Here is a 17630-nt window from a genome sequence, read left to right on the forward strand (position 1 = left end):
ATCCTACTTTAAACCATGTCTCTTTATCCTTAGATGTCAACGAATGTGAGGAAATAGACAATACAGTAGGCATGCTACATGGGCATATGTTCCGAAAGTGATTTTATTATGTACTCCCTCCGTCCCAAAATATAAGAATGTTTTTAACACTAGCATAGTGTCAAAAACGTTCTTATACTCTGGGACAGAGGGAGTAGTTGGCACTACAATACATGCTAATGTATTATAGTAGTTCACCAAAATAAGTTATGTATAAACGTTTAACCTACTTTGTTTGTTTTTGTCTCATTAGTAACTTATCTGGTACACTAATCTACAAGTTCAAACTTTCAGGAAGCTATGGAACAAATGATTGAACAGCCACAACCACCTGAAGGTAACGAGGCTACTACAGGCACAATGTCACCTCTTGTTGCAGTGCATCAGTATCTCTCCACTAACAGTGCAAAAAGCACCTTCCTGCATAATTCTGGGTTGGTTGTCAAGGTAACCTCGTCCAAATCGCTTACTGAACAAAATATTCCTGCTAGACAAAGTGATATATCCGTGCTCCAGACACAAGTCCAACCCCTAATGGACGTTGTTTGGGAAACAAGAACGGTGGTTGAGAAATGTCGTCAAGATATGAATGGTTTTGAAACCAGACTATCAGACATTCGCTTCGTTGTTCAAGAGCAATTATGGAAAAAAGGTGGAGATCATGCTGCTCCATCAGATTCTACAGCCTGAAACATTAGCACTCAGGTCAAATGATATGTGCTTCTATACATCTGATGGTGATTTTATCTGGAAGGACTGTAAACTTTATGCCAACAGGCCTTTTGTTGTATGGTTGGAATTTATTTTGTTGTGATACAACATTTATGATGCTGCCTCAGGCTGCAGTAATTACGACGCTATTTTTGTATAGTGTAGGTTTATCTTAGTAATGTATTCGGCTGAAAGCTTCGTAGGAGCCCAACATGCCAACATTCGTCGGGCCCATTCTAATTGGGCTAAAAACGATTGCGGGCCGAAATTGGCATGTAGCCCACTAAAAATATTTGGGCCTAAATCAACATAAGCTTTCATATTTTTCTGGTAGGCATGTGCCCATAGTGGGCCTTTAACAGGCCTAAACATAATTTGGGCCCTCGGTAAAAATAGGCCGTTTACAAGTGTAAATATCTCGAGCCCATAAAAAACATGGGCCTTTAATAGACCGAAAGTGAGATTGGGCCCTGATTGTGCCAAATAACCCACTGAACTTAGCAGGCCGAAATGGTGGCCCATTTACGATGCGGATCTTTGACAGGCCGAAATTCGGACGGGCCGTAAATGCGCCGACCTAATACACGCGCCTTTAACAGGCCGGAACTTCGGTCGGGCTAGATTATCGTCATTTTTATATGGGCCATTAATGGGCCCGATATGACGTTGGGCCACATATGGCCCATGGTTTACGTCCAGCGTTAACAAGCCAAAAATGACAACAGGCCGAAAGTGGCCCAAAGCTATAGTGGGCCTCTAACAGGCCGAATGTCAGACATGGCCGAATATGACCCAAATCCTTCACGGTCGTTTATGGGCCGAAAGTTTTGATGGCCTGTAAATGGGCCTAAATGAAGCCAGACCTTTAACAGGCCGGAAATACACTGGGCCGTAATTCGGCCCAATTACTTAGCGGACTATTAACGGGCCAGAAGTGACCATGGGCCGCGTTGATGACAAGTTTAGGACAGGCCATTGACGGGCCGATTTGACAGAGAATGTTGGGCCTTTAGCTGGGTCAGCCCATTATGGTCTGCAGAATCTTGTGGGCCTTTAGCTGGGCTGGCCCATTATGGTCCGCTAAATTTTGTGGGCCTTTAGCTGGGCCGGCCCATTATGGTCCGCTAAATCTTATGGGCCTTCGGTTGGGCCGGCCCATTTAAACTTTGTGGGCCACTTTTGGGCCGGTCCACGTGTCAACATATCATAGGCCCATCTCGACCGTTGGATGAGTGACACATGTGCCAACGCGGAGCTGACGCATGGATCCGTTAGCCAATGAGAATTTTACACGTGGAAAATTGGCATTGGTCATGGCTGTTAACGGGTTACCGGATCCAAAATCCGACCCGATAGCTTAACGGCGTTTCGTTATGGTGGATGCCATGTGTCGGTCACCCTTGACGAAAGCACTTCTGTGACGCGCGATTTATCCTCATGGAAGTGGACACTTCCGTGATGATAATTTTGGCAATGTCATGGAACACTTCTACGACAGCATAGGTATGACTATCTTGATTCTGTCATAAATTTGTCATGGATGTACATGCATGACAGAAAACGCGACCTACTGTGACAAACACGTATCATCACGAAAGTGTATTTTTTGTAGTGTCTATAGTCACCTATTATGTGTTATGATCCGTTAACCCCGAAGTGACAATAATCGGGATACTTACCGGTGATGACCGTAGTTTGAGGAGTTCATGTATTCACTAAGTGTTAATGCTTTGCTCTAGTACTCTATTAAAAGAAGGCATTAATATCCCTTAGTTTCCAATAGGACCCCGCTGCCACGGGAGGGTAGGACAAAAATGTCATGCAAGTTCTTTTCCATGAGCACGTATGACTATATTCGGAATACATGCCTACATTACATTGATGAACTAGAGCTAGTTCTGTGTCACCCTATGTTATGACTGTTACATGATCGATCGCATCCGACATAATTCTCCATCACCGATCCATTGCCTACGAGCTTTTCATATATTGTTCTTCGCTTATTTACTTTTTCGTTGCTACTATTACAATCACTATAAAACCAAAAATATTACTTTTGCTACCGTTACCTCTACTATCATATTACTTTGCTACTAAATACTTTGCTATAGATATTAAGTTCCCAGGTGTGGTTGAATTGACAACTCAGTGATACGTCTCCAACGTATCTATAATTTTTGATTGCTCCATGCTATATTATCTATTGTTTTGGGCAATATTGGGCTTTATTATCCACTTTTATATTATTTTTGGGACTAACCTACTAACCGGAGGCCCAGCCCAGATTTGTTGTTTTATGCCTATTTCAGTATTTCGAAGAAAAGGAATATCAAACGGAGTCGAAACAGAACGAAATCAACTGGAGAAGTTATTTTTGGAACGAAAGCCACCAGATAGACTTGGACTCCACGTCAGGAGATATGGGAGGTGCTCACGAGGGTGGGGGGCGCCCCCTAGGGCGCGCCCCCTGCCTCGTGGGGCCCCCGTGGCTCCTCCGGCGTACCTCCTACACCCATATATACCTACGTAACCTAAAACTTCCAGAACGAAGATTAGATCGGGAGTTCCGCCGCCAGAAGCCTCTGTAGCCACCGAAAGCCAATCTAGACCCGTTCCGGCACCCTGCCGGAGGTGGCAATCCTTCTCCGGTGGCCATCTTCATCATCCCGGTGCTCTCCATGATGAGGAGGGAGTAGTTCTCCCTCGGGGCTGAGGGTATGTACCAGTAGCTATGTGTTTGATCTCTCTCTCTCGTGTTCTTGATTTGGCATGATCTTGATGTATCGCGAGCTTTGCTATTATAGTTGGATCTTATGTTTCTCCTCCCCCTCTTCTCTCTTGTAATGAATTGAGTTTCCCCTTTGAAGTAATCTTATCGGATTGAGTCTTTAAAGATTTGAGAACACTTGATGTATGTCTTGCCGTGGATACCTGTGGCGACAATGGGATACCACGTGCCACTTGATGTATGTCTTGGTGATCAACTTGCGGGTTTCGTGACATTGGGAACCTATGCATAGGGGTTGGCACACGTTTTCGTCGTGATTCTCCGGTACAAACTTTGGGGCACTCTTTGAGGTCCTTTGTGTTGGTTGAATAGATGAATTGAGATTGTGTGATGCATATCGTATAATCATGCCCACAGATACTTGAGGTGACAATGGAGTATTTAGGTGACATTAGGGTTTTGGTTGATTTGTGTCTTAAGGTGTTATTCTAGTATGAACTCTAGGGCTGTTTGTGACACTTATATGAATAGCCCAACGGATTGATTGGAAAGAATAACTTTGAGGTGGTTTCGTATCCTACCATAATCTCTTTGTTCGTTCTCCGCTATTAGTGACTTTGGAGTGACTCTTTGTTGCATATTGAGGGATAGTTATGTGATCCAATTATGATATTATTGTTGAGAGGACTTACACTAGTGAAAGTATGAACCCTAGGCCCTATTTCCTATCATTGCAATACCGTTTACGCTCACTTTTATCACTTGCTACCTTGCTGTTTTTATTATTTCAGATTACAAAAACTATTATCTACTATCCATATTGCACTTGTATCACCATCTCTTCGCCGAACTGGTGCACCTATACAATTTACCATTGTATTGGGTGTGTTGGGGACACAAGAGACTCTTTGTTATTTGGTTGCAGGGTTGCTTGAGAGAGACCATCTTCATCCTACGCCTCCTACGGATTGATAAACCTTAGGTCATCCACTTGAGGAAAATTTGCTACTGTCCTACAAACCTCTGCACTTGGAGGCCCAACAACGTCTACAAGAAGAAGGTTGTGTAGTAGACATCACTCAGCTGCTAATACTTGAGAATATTCTTTGGCTCCCCTTGTGTCGAATCAATAAATTTGGGTTGAAAATACTTTACCCTCGAAAACTGTTGTGATCCCCTATACTTGTGGGTTATCAAGACTACTTTCTGGCGCCGTTGCCGGGGAGCATAGCTCTATTCTTTGAGTCACTTGGGATTTATATTTGTTTATCACTATGAAGAACTTGAAAGATCCAAGAACCAAGATTTATCCCTCAAGTACGAGGGGAGGTAAGGAACTGCCATCTAGCTCTGCACTTGATTCACCTTCTGTTTTGAGTAAGCTTGTGACACCTAAACCTACTTCTGCTATTAATTCTGATATGTCGCATGTTATTGATGATGCCACTTCTGCTATGCATTATACTTATGATGAAACTACTTCTATGCTTGATACTATTGTGCCACTTGGTGAATTTCTTGATGAACAACTTGCTAGGGCTAGAGAGAATGAAATTACTGAAACTGATAATATTGATGAAAGTGATGATGAAGATTCTCCCCCTAGATATGAATTTCCTGTTGTGCCTGAGGGTTATGTTATGGATGAAGAAACTGCTAGAGACTTTCTTGCTTGCAATGATAGGAGTGATCTTAAGAAACTATTAGCTAAGCTGAAAGAAAAATCTCTGAATGCTAGAATGAAATATGATCCTGCCTATGCTACTTCACCTATCTTTATTACTGATAAGGATTATGATTTCTCAGTTGATCTTGAGTTAATTACTTTGGTTGAATCTGATCCTTTTTATGGCTATGAATTTGAAACTGTTGTGGCACATCTTACTAAATTAAATGATATAGCTACCTTGTTCACTAATGATGATAAAACTCGCTACTATTATATCCTTAAATTATTTCCGTTCTCATTAAAGGGTGATGCTAAGATATGGTTTAATTCTCTTGATCTTGGTTGTGTGTGTAGTCCCCAGGATATGATTTATTACTTCTCTGCTAAATATTTCCCCGCTCATAAGAAACAAGATGCTTTAAAGGAAACATATAATTTTGTGCAAATTGAAGAAGAGAGTCTCCCACAAGCTTGGGGTAGGCTTCTCCAATTACTTAATGCTTTGCCTGATCATCCTCTCAAGAAAAATGAAATACTTGATATCTTTTATAATGGACTAACCGATGCTTCCAGAGATTACCTGGATAGTTGTGCTGGTTGTGTTTTCAGGGAAAGAACTGTTGATCAAGCTGAATTGTTATTAAATAATATGTTGACTAATGAAAATAATTGGACACTTCCTGAACCAACTCCTAAGCCAACTCCGAAGAAAAGGGGTATTCTATTTCTCAGTCCTGAAGATATGCAAGAGGCAAAGAAATCTATGAAAGAAAAAGGTACTAAAGCTGAAGATGTTAAGAATTTACCTCGTGTTGAAGAAATACATGGTCTTAATTCATCACCTATTGAAGAAACACATGGTCTTGGTAACCCGACACAGGTAGTAAAAGGTAAATTCTCTCTATAGATTTGATGAAGGTGATATTCCTCGTAATAAGTCTGCTAGCCAATGCTTAGATGAGTTTGATAATTTTATTGTTAAACAAGAAAATTTTAATGCTTATGTTGGTATACAATTGAAACATAATGCTTATATGATTGAACACTTGAGTAATTGTATGGCTAGTGTTAAAGGTGAACTTAAACTTATTAGTAAGCATGCTTCTATGGTTACCACTCAAGTAGAACAAGTACTTAAAGCTCAGAATGATTTGCTCAATGAATTGAATAGTAAGAATAATGACTTTGTTGTTAGAGTTGCAACTAGAGGAGGTAAAGTGACTCAGGAACCTTTATATCCTGAGGGCCACCCTAAGAGAATTGAGCAGGATTCTCAGAGAAATAACATTGATGCACCTAGTCCTTCTAAGAGGAAGAAAAAGAAAAATGATAGGACTTTGCATGCTTCTAGTGAACCTGTTGTAGACACACCTGAGAATCCCAATGATATTTCTATTTCTGATGCTGAAACACAATCTGGTAATGAACATGAACCTAGTGATAATGTTAATGATGATGTTCATGTTGATGCTCAACCTAGCAATGATAATGATGTAGAGATTGAACCTGTTGTTGATCTTGATAACCCACAATCAAAGAATCAATGTTATGATAAGAGAGACTTTGTTGCTAGGAAGCACGGTAAAGAAAGAGAGCCATGAGTTCAGAAATCCATGCCTTTTCCTCCTAAACCATCCAAGAAAAAGGATGATGAGGATTTTGAGCGCTTTGCTAAAATGATTAGACCTATCTTTTTGCGTATGCGTTTGACTGATATGCTTAAAATGAATCCTTATGCTAAATATATGAAAGATATTGTTACAAATAAGAGAAAGATACCGGAAGCTGAAATTTCCACCATGCTTGCTAATTATACTTTTAAGGGTGGAATACCAAAGAAACTTGGAGATCCAGGAGTACAAACTATACCATGCTCCATTAAAATAAATTATGTTAAAACTGCTTTATGTGATCTTGGAGCCGGTGTTAGTATTATGCCTCTCTCTTTATATCGTAGACTTGATTTGAATAAGTTGACACCTACTGAAATATCTTTGCAAATGGCTAATAAATCAACTGCTATACCTGTCGGTATTTGTGAGGATGTGCCTGTTGTGGTTGCAAACGTTACTATTTTAACGGACTTTTTTATTCTTGATATTCCCAAGGACGATAGTATGTCTATTATTCTTGGAAGACCCTTTTTGAATACTGCAGGGGCTGTTATTGATTGCACCAAAGGCAATGCCACTTTTCATGTTAATGGTAATGAGCATACAATACACTTTCCGAGGAAACAACCTCAAGTCCACAGTATCAATTCTATTGGAAAAATTTCAACGATTATTTTTGGAGGTTTTGAATTTCCTCTTCCTACTTTCAAGAAGAAATATGATATTTTTATTGTCGGGGATGTGCATATCCCCGTTGAGGTAACCTAGTGTTATTCGAAATTTCTCCGGTTTCATGCGATTCAGAATGAGTTTGTTAACAAGACCTGATCAACCTTGTTAATGGATTCCTTTTGACAAGCATGAGATGGATGAATTTAGAAGGCACAACCTTCTGTACCCTCCTTCTACTTTCTGTTATTTATATTAAATAAAGCAAAAAATAACTTTTTTTGTCTGTTTTCTGAATTATCCATGCAATAAAAAAATACCCCGAAAATAAAAGTTCTCCGAATGCCCTGAGAATTAAATATGATTTTTTCTAGAATATTTGAGAATATCTGGCACTGAAAACACAGCAGGGGGAGCATCCACGTGCCCATGAGGGTGGAGGGCGCGCCCCCTGCCTCGTGGCCCCCACGTGGATCCCCTCCACTTATTCCAGCTACCACACACTCCTTCCTCCCAAAAAAATTACCAACCAGCTCAAGCACGAGTCTAGCTCATCTTGCTACCATTTTCGATCTCCTAGCTCAAAGCTCCATTCACAAAACTGATTTGGGGGATTATTCTTTGGTATGTGACTCCTCCAATGGTCCAATTAGTTTTTGTTCTAGTGCTTTATTCATTGCAAATTTTTGCTGCTTAGGTGACCCTGTTCTTGAGCTTGCATGTCAAATTTATATGGTCAAAAGTAGTTTTAATGCATGATATAGTCTCTAGGCACTTGTGGGAGTAGTTGCTATCAATTTTGTTGAGTTTGGTTCACTTTTATTTTGAAGTTACTAAAAATTTCAGAAAATTTTAGGAAATGATGAAGAGATTTTTGAGGGGCTTCTCGAGCCGAAGCTCGAAGGACAAGCAAAGTGAGGAGGATAAGAGGCCCAAATATAATCTCCCTCGCACCGCGGAAGTTCGGCCGTGTGAATGGCCTTGTGATGATTTCTTGAGAGCAGCCAGGATTTATGATGATTTTTATGAGTTGGCTGAGAATGCAGGCCTCACCGATTTCCTCCACGACCAACGCGAACAGTATCTCTTACTCACTAATATTTTTGTGCCAAATTTTCATTTCCATGCTAGGAGGTCACCACCTTCGGTGGATTTTTATTTATATGATGAGTATAAGGAGATGTCCCTTTTTGATTCCTGCCGGGTCTGTAAGATACCCTTTACAGTCAGCATAGAAGAACCACATCGTAGTGATGTGCAAGGGTTTATTGATATGATTGCTATAGGGGAAACTAGGAAGGTTTCCGATGCAAGAATTACTAGCATACATTTTCCTGTTCTACGTTACTTTGAAATATTTGCTAGTAGTGCTTGATTGGTCGCGGAAACTGTGGCAACCTTAGTGCCTCTGATATTGTTATTTTGTGCCATGCCTTGTTCCGTGATGACACATTTAGTATGGACGCTATTGTTGCAAAGCGGTTAAATCTTAACCATACTAAGGGCCCCATCTTGGGAGGTATCTTCACCTCGCGTCTCGCTGCACATTTTAACATACCTATTAGACATTATGAGAAAAAAGAAAAGTTGTTGCCTCCTATTTTTCTAGACTATAAGAGTATGGGTAGCACATGATTTTATCGTTAAGAATAAGGAAAAGATGCTTAAATACAAGCTGATTTTTGATAAAAATCACCCTGAGACTATCACTTTGCCCGCTCCTTCCTTGTTTGACTTATCTGCAGGCAAGTACCTTGTTCCGCCGGAGGCCATTCACGCCTACCAAAACCCCACATCAGCTACAGAGCCAGAGCCGGAACCACAATTTGATCCTTCACGACAGTCTGTTTACCAGTGGGATCCGGAGGAGATTGCCAACCAGTGGCAACCCGAGGCTCCATCACAGTACGACCCCAACTACAACTTTCGATATCCGCCAGGCCAGCCGTGGTAGTAGACTAACTTAGGCCAAAAGCCTAAGCTTGGGGGAGTACATACTTCTCACCGATATTACATTCTTGTTCACGCACTCATGCTAGTTGTCGGTGCTCATACTTTTTCATTGTAATATCCATGCTAGTTTATTTCCCTTTTTATGCTTTCTTCTTGTGTGTTTGATAAACCGTAAGAAAAAAATAGTGGTAGTTTTTAGTTAGTTTACTTTCCATGCCTGTAGTAGTAGTAATTAAAAAGAAAAACCAAAAAGATTTCTCGTTCTTCTTTTGCTTGTTGGGAGCTTTCCCGTATAAATAGTTTTGTTTCTTTTCTTTGGGGGTCGAGAGGAGAAGACCATAATGAAAATGTTGAGTGGCTCTCTTATGCATTATTGTTGATCTAACCAAGAGCCCATATTACCTTGTCTTCTCTCTTGAATTGAATGCTTGCAGATTCCAGCTTAGTCCAATGCACGTGCACTATTATTATTATCCACACTATTCGGTCGTGCAAGTGAAAGGCAATAATGATGATTATATGATGAACTTATTGAGATGAGAAAAGCTGGTATGAACTCGACCTCTCTTGTTTTTGTAAATATGATTAGTTCGTCGTTCTTGATTCAGCCTATTATGAAAGAAATATGTTTGCAATGACAAATAGAGATTATAGTTGCTTATGCCATGCTTAATTAGCTAGGAGCTTATAATGGTTTACCTTGCGTGCCAACATGCTATTAAAATGGTTGTGATGTGGTATGATAGGGTGGTATCCTCTTTTGAATGATTCGAGTGGCTTGACTTGGCACATGTCCGCGCATGTAGTTGAAACAAAATCAACATAGCCTCTACGATATTTATGTTCATGGTGCATTATATCCTACTCATGCTTGCATTCGGTGTTGATTAATTTTAATGCACGTTCATGACTATTGTCGCTCTCTAGTTGGTCGATTCCTAGTCTTTTTCTAGCCTTCACTTGTACTAAGCGGGAATACTGCTTGTGCATCCAACTCCATAAACCCCAAAGTTGTTCTATATAAGTCCACCATACCTACCTATATACAGTATCTACCTGTCGTTCCAAGTAAATTTGTATGTGCCAAACTCTAAACCTTCAAATAAACATTCTGTTTTGTATGCTCGAATAGCTCAAGTATCAACTAGGGTTATTTGTATCTTCCATGTTAGGCAGGTTATTCTCAAGAGGAGTGGACTCAGCTCCTCACTCACGAGAAAAATGGTTGGTCACCGGGACGCCCAGCCCATGCTTTATGCAAATCAAATCAAAATAACTGCAAACAAAACTCCCTAGGGACTCTTGTTAGTTGGAGGCACTCGTTGTTTCGAGCAAGCCATGGATTGATGCTTGTTGGTGGAGGGGGAGTATAAACTTTACCATTTTGTTTAGGAACCGCCTATAATGTGTGTAGCATGGAAGATATCGAGATCTCTCGGTTATTATGTTGACAATGAAAGTATACCACTCAAAATATTATTCATATCTATTTCAAAACCGAGCTCTAGCACCTCTACAAATCTCTGCTTCCCTCTACGAAGGGCCTATCCATTTACTTTTATGTTGAGTCATCATCCTCTTATTAAAAAGAACCAGTTGGAGAGAACCTCTGTCATTTGCATCCATTACTGTTAGTTTACATTGGGTATGACTGGATCTCTTTTACCATGAATTACAATGTCTAGTCAGTCCTTGATCTTTAAAGGTGCTTTGCATTTATGTTTTGCGGTCTCAAAAAGGGCTAGCGAGATACCATCTTGTTATATCATATCATGATTGTTTTGAGAAAGTGTTGTCATCCGAGATTTGTTATTATTGCTCGCTAGCTGATTATGCCATTGATATGAGTAAACATGAGACCTAAATATTATTGTGAATGTGGTTAGTTCACAATCTTTTCTAAAAACTTGAATGCTGGCTTTACATATTTACAACAACAAGAGCAAATAGAGTTTGTAAAAGTTTTTCTTTATCACTTTCAGTTTATCAACTGAATTGCTTGAGGACAAGCAAAGATTCAAGCTTGGGGGAGTTGATACGTCTTCGTTGTATCTACTTTTCCAAACACTTTTGCCCTTGTTTTGGACTTTAACTTGCATGATTTGAATGGAACTAACCCGGACTGACGCTGTTTTCAGCAGAATTGCCATGGTGTTATTTTTGTACAGAAATAAAAGTTCTCAGAATGACCTGAAAATCAATGGAGGTTATTTTTGGAATATATAAAAAATACTGGAGGAAGAATCCACGTCAGGGGGCCCATACCCTGTCCACGAGGGTGGGGGGTGCGCCTGCCCCCTGGGCGCGCCCCCTGCCTCATGGGCCCCCTAACGCTCCACCGACCTCAACTCCAACTCCATATATTCGTGTTCGGGGAGAAAAAAATCATAGAAAAGGATTCATCACGTTTTACGATACGGAGCCGCCGCCAAGCCCTAAACTCTCTTGGGAGGGCTGTTCTGGAGTATGTTCGGGGCTCCGGAGAGGGGAATCCATCGCCATCGTCATTATCAACCTTCCTCCATCATCAATTTCATGATGCTCGCCGCCGTGCGTGAGTAATTCCATCGTAGGCTTGCTGGACGGTGATGGGTTGGATGAGATTTATCATGTAATCGAGTTAGTTTTGTTAGGGTTTGATCCCTAGTATCCACTATGTTTTGAGATTGATGTTGCTATGACTTTGCTATGCTTAATGCTTGTCACTAGGGCCTGAGTGCCATGATTTCAGATCTGAACCTAGTATGTTTTCATGAATATATGTGAGCTCTTGATCCTATCTTGCAAGTCTATAGTCACCTATTATGTGTTATGATCCGTTAACCTCAAAGTGACAATAATCGGGATACTTACCGGTGATGACCGTAGTATGAGGAGTTCATGTATTCACTAAGTGTTGATGCTTTGGTCCTTTACTCTACTAAAAGGAGGCCTTAATATCCCTTAGTTTCCAATAGGACCCCGCTGCCACGGGAGGGTAGGACAAAAGATGACATGCAAGTTCTTTTCCATAAGCACGTATGACTATATTCGGAATACATGCCTACATTGCATTGATAAACTGAAGCTAGTTCCGTGTCACCCTATGTTATGAATGTTACACAATCGATCGCATCCGACATAATTCTCCATCACCGATCCATTGCCTTCCTACAAGCTTTTCATATATTGTTCTTCGCTTATTTACTTTTCCGTTGCTACTGTTACAATCACTATAAAACCAAAATTATTACTTTTTCTACCGTTACCACTACTATCATATTACTTTGCTACTAAATACTTTGCTGCAGATATTAAGTTTCCAGGTGTGGTTGAATTGACAACTCAGCTACTAATATTTGAGAATATTCTTTGGCTCCCCTTGTGTCGAATCAATAAATTTGGGTTGAATACTCTACCCTCGAAAACTGTTGCGATTCCCTATACTTGTGGGTTATCACCTACCCCCACGTGGGCCTCCTGTGGCTCGATTTCCCTAATTCCAAGCCTATAAATTCACGTATATTCAGAAATCCTCGGAGGGAGGACCCGAAACAATTTTTTCCGCTGACGCAAGTCTCTATTCTTTGGTGATCCCATATGGAGGCCTTTTCTGGTACTCCACCATATGGAGGGGGAATTGATCACAAAGGCCTTCTACATCAACGTTGCTGCCTCCATGATGATGTGTGAGTAGTTCCCACAGGACCTACGGGTCCATAACAGTAGCTAAATCTCTCTCTCTCTCTCCGATCTTCAATACAACAATCTATTCGGAGATCTATTCAATGTAATCTTTATGCGGCGTGTTTGTTGGTATCAGATGAATTGTGGGTTTATGATCAGATTATTCATTGAGAGTAATTGACTCTTTTCTGAACTTTATTATGTGTGATTTTATAGTCTTGTATTTTTCTCCGATCTACCTATCTCTTTTGGCCAATTTGATTGGTTGATCTCCAGTGAGAGAGGTGCTTGATGGTAGTTTCAATCTTGCGGTGTCCTCACTCTATGTTAGGAGGAGTTGCGAGACATGTATTTGTATTGTTGCTACTAAGGGTAAAATGATGGGTTTCAATCATATTAATTGGTTTTATCTTGTCTACGTTATGTCATCATGCTTCAAGCATTACTCTATTTGTTATGAACTTAATACCTTAAGATCCATGCTGGATAGTGTCGAGGGGTGAAGTAATAGTAGTAGACGTCAGTAAGTTTAACAGTTTACTTGTCATGGACGTAATGCCTATATATTGATCATGTCATGAATATCATCATAACCATGCGCTTTTCTATCAATTGCCCAAAATTAATTTATTTACCCACCGTGTTGCGCTCATGAGTAGATACCTCTAGTGAATGTTATGGCCCCTGGGTCCATTCACTTTATATTTACTAAAATCATAAAAATATTTGTTACAATTTATTTAGTTTTATTTCCCTTTTTATTTTATCTATCTACCACTATCATACTTGATCCTTGTAATCGGAGAGAACAAGGGGATTGACAACCCTATTGCCTTCGTTAGGTAGAAGTACTTACTTTATGTGTGCGTGCAGGTACCATTTATCTTTTTCTCGTGGAGTCTCCTATTGGTTTGATAAACCTTAGTTCTACTGAGGGAAATATTTTTCGCTACTACGCCACACCACCCTTCATTTTAAGTGAAATCCCGACGATATCATAAAGTAGCAGAAAAATTTCCGGTGCCGTTGCCGGGGAGACTTCACGTGAAGGAGTCCAGGTTCCTTCGCTCACATTTATCATTTACTTGTTTTACCTTCTTGCCTTCTTATTTTCCTCTCTTTTTCATCTCCCCCAACTTATCTAAAAAATAATAATACCAAAAATACTTTGTGTGCTTGCTTTCATCCAAAAAATTATACTTGACTATGTGAGGTAGAGGTTTTAATTTAAACATGGATCACCTTTTGGGGAGGTGGATGCTTCCCCAAAGATCAAGTGGAATATTTACTTTTAAGAGTGGTGGTTGAAAGTGAAAAGTTTCATCAATTCCTCTTCTCTGTTTATCATTAATATAAGAATTCAACGACTTGTCAAGAGTTGCTTCATTAGGTTAGTAGGAGGAATTCCTATTGAGGCAATTTGAGTAAAATCATCTCTAATATTTATTATCACAAGTATTTGGTTGTTTAGCAAATCTATAGGAATTAAATTCAACTTGATCATCACCAAACTTAACAAAATCCCTTTTCTTTAAACAATCAATTACTCCATCCATTCACACATATAAGATGTTTTGGATATTTCAATATAAAGTACATAGAGACCGAAATGAATTAACAAACACCTTAAAACGTGTCTATTTACATGCGATTTAGATTTTTTTAGAACATCCTATATTTATGAACGAAGAGAGTACACCACTAGCACTGCGTAAAAATGGTCTACGAAACACAATAGGACGAAAGCTATGTTGATTATTTCCAAGCACGAGAAAATCAGTAGGGTATTTAGTTTTACCACATAGGAGTTTAGCTTATTTCAAGATTCCAATAGGATAAACATAAGATCTATCAGCAAGGTGTGCAATGGCACAAGTCCTTTCTATGTTTATTGGTGCTATATCCTCGGAAACTTCTTTTTCTGGTAGAATCCTCGGAAACTTCTTCATACAAAGACAAATGAATAACACTAATGGTTGCACCACTATCACATAAATCGCGATAACTATGAGTACCGATAGTAACATGAAGACTTACGGTGGCTCATTTGTTTATTTAATTCTATATTACCAAAAAAAACAAAGGGACAGATCCAACCAATCTCGGCCATCAAATTAGGTGTTGTCCCTATAGATATAGAGATCACCCCGGTGTTATTAGTACACCTACCCATACTCCAGAGTGGGGACAACATAACAATAACATTCCCCCTTTAGATTCGAAATGTATTGATCAAGATGTGCCTCACTCTAGTGAGGATTTGAGCTCCCTGATAGACGTAGGGCTTGCTCGGGTACATTGTCATTGTTTAGGGGGGTTCCGGGTACTCAAGATATTGTGTTTGTGTTTGGAGAGGTGTAGATTGTAGATTCCAACCAAGAAGACCAGGAAAAGATAAGGACAAAGAATGTCATATATCTTAGGAGCTAGATCACTTCCCGATGAACAAGTCAGAATTGCCTCAACAAAAATGGATGGAATTGGACCAAAAAAAGCCATTCAGCTTCATTATCGATTAGGTATCAGTGGGAACATAAAGAATCCAAATGATCCAGACTCCTTGCTCAACAGGTTTAACGCGTAATCAGTATTATAGCACTAAGCACCAGTTCATTTGACAGCTTAAAAAACAAGCCACCCCCTCTCTATCGTTTCCCATAAGCCGCCTTTCTTGTTCATTGGGGCTTCTAAGCTAGTTATGAATAACTAATTTAGAAGTCTCAACAATCTTTTTTTTCTCGAATATGCACGAGCGTGCATATTATATACTCCCTCCGTCCGAAAAGAAAGGCAAAGATTGCCTCCACCATAGTTTACAAGATCTCCGTTACACTTTACCCTTCCCTACGCGCCCTCCTTTCTAAACTACCAAAGAAGGGTTCAACGTCCCCTTTGAACTTGCCGGCTATCGACCATATCCTCCCTTCGGACTTCACCCTAGCAAGAAGCACATCCATCGAAGGGGACGCTCCGTCGAACACAATAGCGTTGCGATGCTTCCACAGCTCCCAAATAGTGAGGATGAAGATAGTATCTAGATCCTTGCGTCGCAGGTTGTTCAGACCTTGCTTATCCCGAAGCCAAACGCCAAGTGTGTCTTGCGCCGTCGGTGTCCAGTCCAACTTGCCCAACGCCTCACAAATCACATCCCATATCGATTGAACGAACACACATGTTAGTAGCACATGATTAATCGTTTCCTCCTCCTGGTCACAAAGAGGGCATGCGTCCTGATGCGGTAACCCTCTCTGTGCAAGTCTGTCCGAGGTCCAGCACCGGTCTCGTAGTGCTAACCAAGTGAAGAACTTGCAGTTAGAGGGCGCCCGAGATGCCCAGGTCAGCTCCGCCATGGGTTCCACCGTTCGTCCCCAAAACCTTGCCGCATATGTCGACCTCATCGAGTAACGTCCGTTAGTCTCCCAGGACCATGATACCGTATCCGGCACATCCACCTCCGGCTCCCACGTGCACACGCATAGCCATATGAATAAGAATTCCCTCAAAGCTTGCTCCCCAAGCTCCGAGCCGACATCCAGAGCCCAAGTGCCATCCACGATGGCCGATGCCACATGTCTCACCTGTCTGACGCGCCGAGGGATCATGCCATATATAATTGGTCCAATCTTCTGCACCCTCATCCCATTGATCCAACGATCCTCTCAGAAAAGGGTGTTTAGCCCACAATGCGCCTCACTCCTGGTTGCTGCCTGGAACAGAAGTTTTGCTTCCGTTGGAACTTTAATTGTGAATTCGCTCCAAGGTCTGCTCGAGTCCACCCGTTGAAGCCATGGCCACCTAGCTTGCGTGGCCACATTCAGCCATATGAGGTTTGATATTCCCAGTCCTCCAGCCCATGGCCGCCTAGCTTGCATGGCCACATTCAACAAACTTAGATGGCGGTTTATTTTTAAGCTGGGGAGAGACAGCTTAATTTTAAGCTACCCAAAAGAACTGTCCCTAAATAACAATGTCCGCCCTAATCATATAAATAACCGGCAAAAAAATCTTACCTAAATATCTATGTGCAATTAATATACCGTGTCAAATATCAACACACACATTTACCAGTCACAGCAGAAGGATGTTTAATTAAACACCCAATTTCCTCTTCAGATTCACCAGTAGCATTTAATTCAGATTGTGAGTAATAATTAATAAAGCTCCCGAACTGAAAAAAAAACACACACGCAGCAGGCTCAAACGTACCGCAGCCCGTTTCCGCGTAGAGCCGAGCTCCACCCCCGAGCCAGATCTGCAACCAAACACGACCGACGCGCCGGAACGAGCAAAACGTCCCACACCCCACCGCACCCGCACCTCACTGGTGGGTGGTCCCGTCACTTGAAAAGCAGGGGCGCAACTGCAAGTGCGCAACGACTCCCCCTCCCCTCTCGCGTGTCAAATCCCATTCCCGTTCCCATTCCCAGCCCCCCTACACTCGCCCGGCGGATTCCAACTGTTTGCAGGAGTCCGCCTCCAAATTGCTCGCAACAGCAGCTCCCCACCCCACCCCACCCCACCCCACCCCCGAGATCTCCCCGACCAGCCCCTCGAGATCCCTGCGCCCATGTCGTCGTCGGCC

The sequence above is a fragment of the Triticum dicoccoides genome, chromosome 6A (genome assembly GCF_002162155.2).
Source record: "Triticum dicoccoides isolate Atlit2015 ecotype Zavitan chromosome 6A, WEW_v2.0, whole genome shotgun sequence".
Lineage (NCBI taxonomy): Eukaryota > Viridiplantae > Streptophyta > Magnoliopsida > Poales > Poaceae > Triticum > Triticum dicoccoides.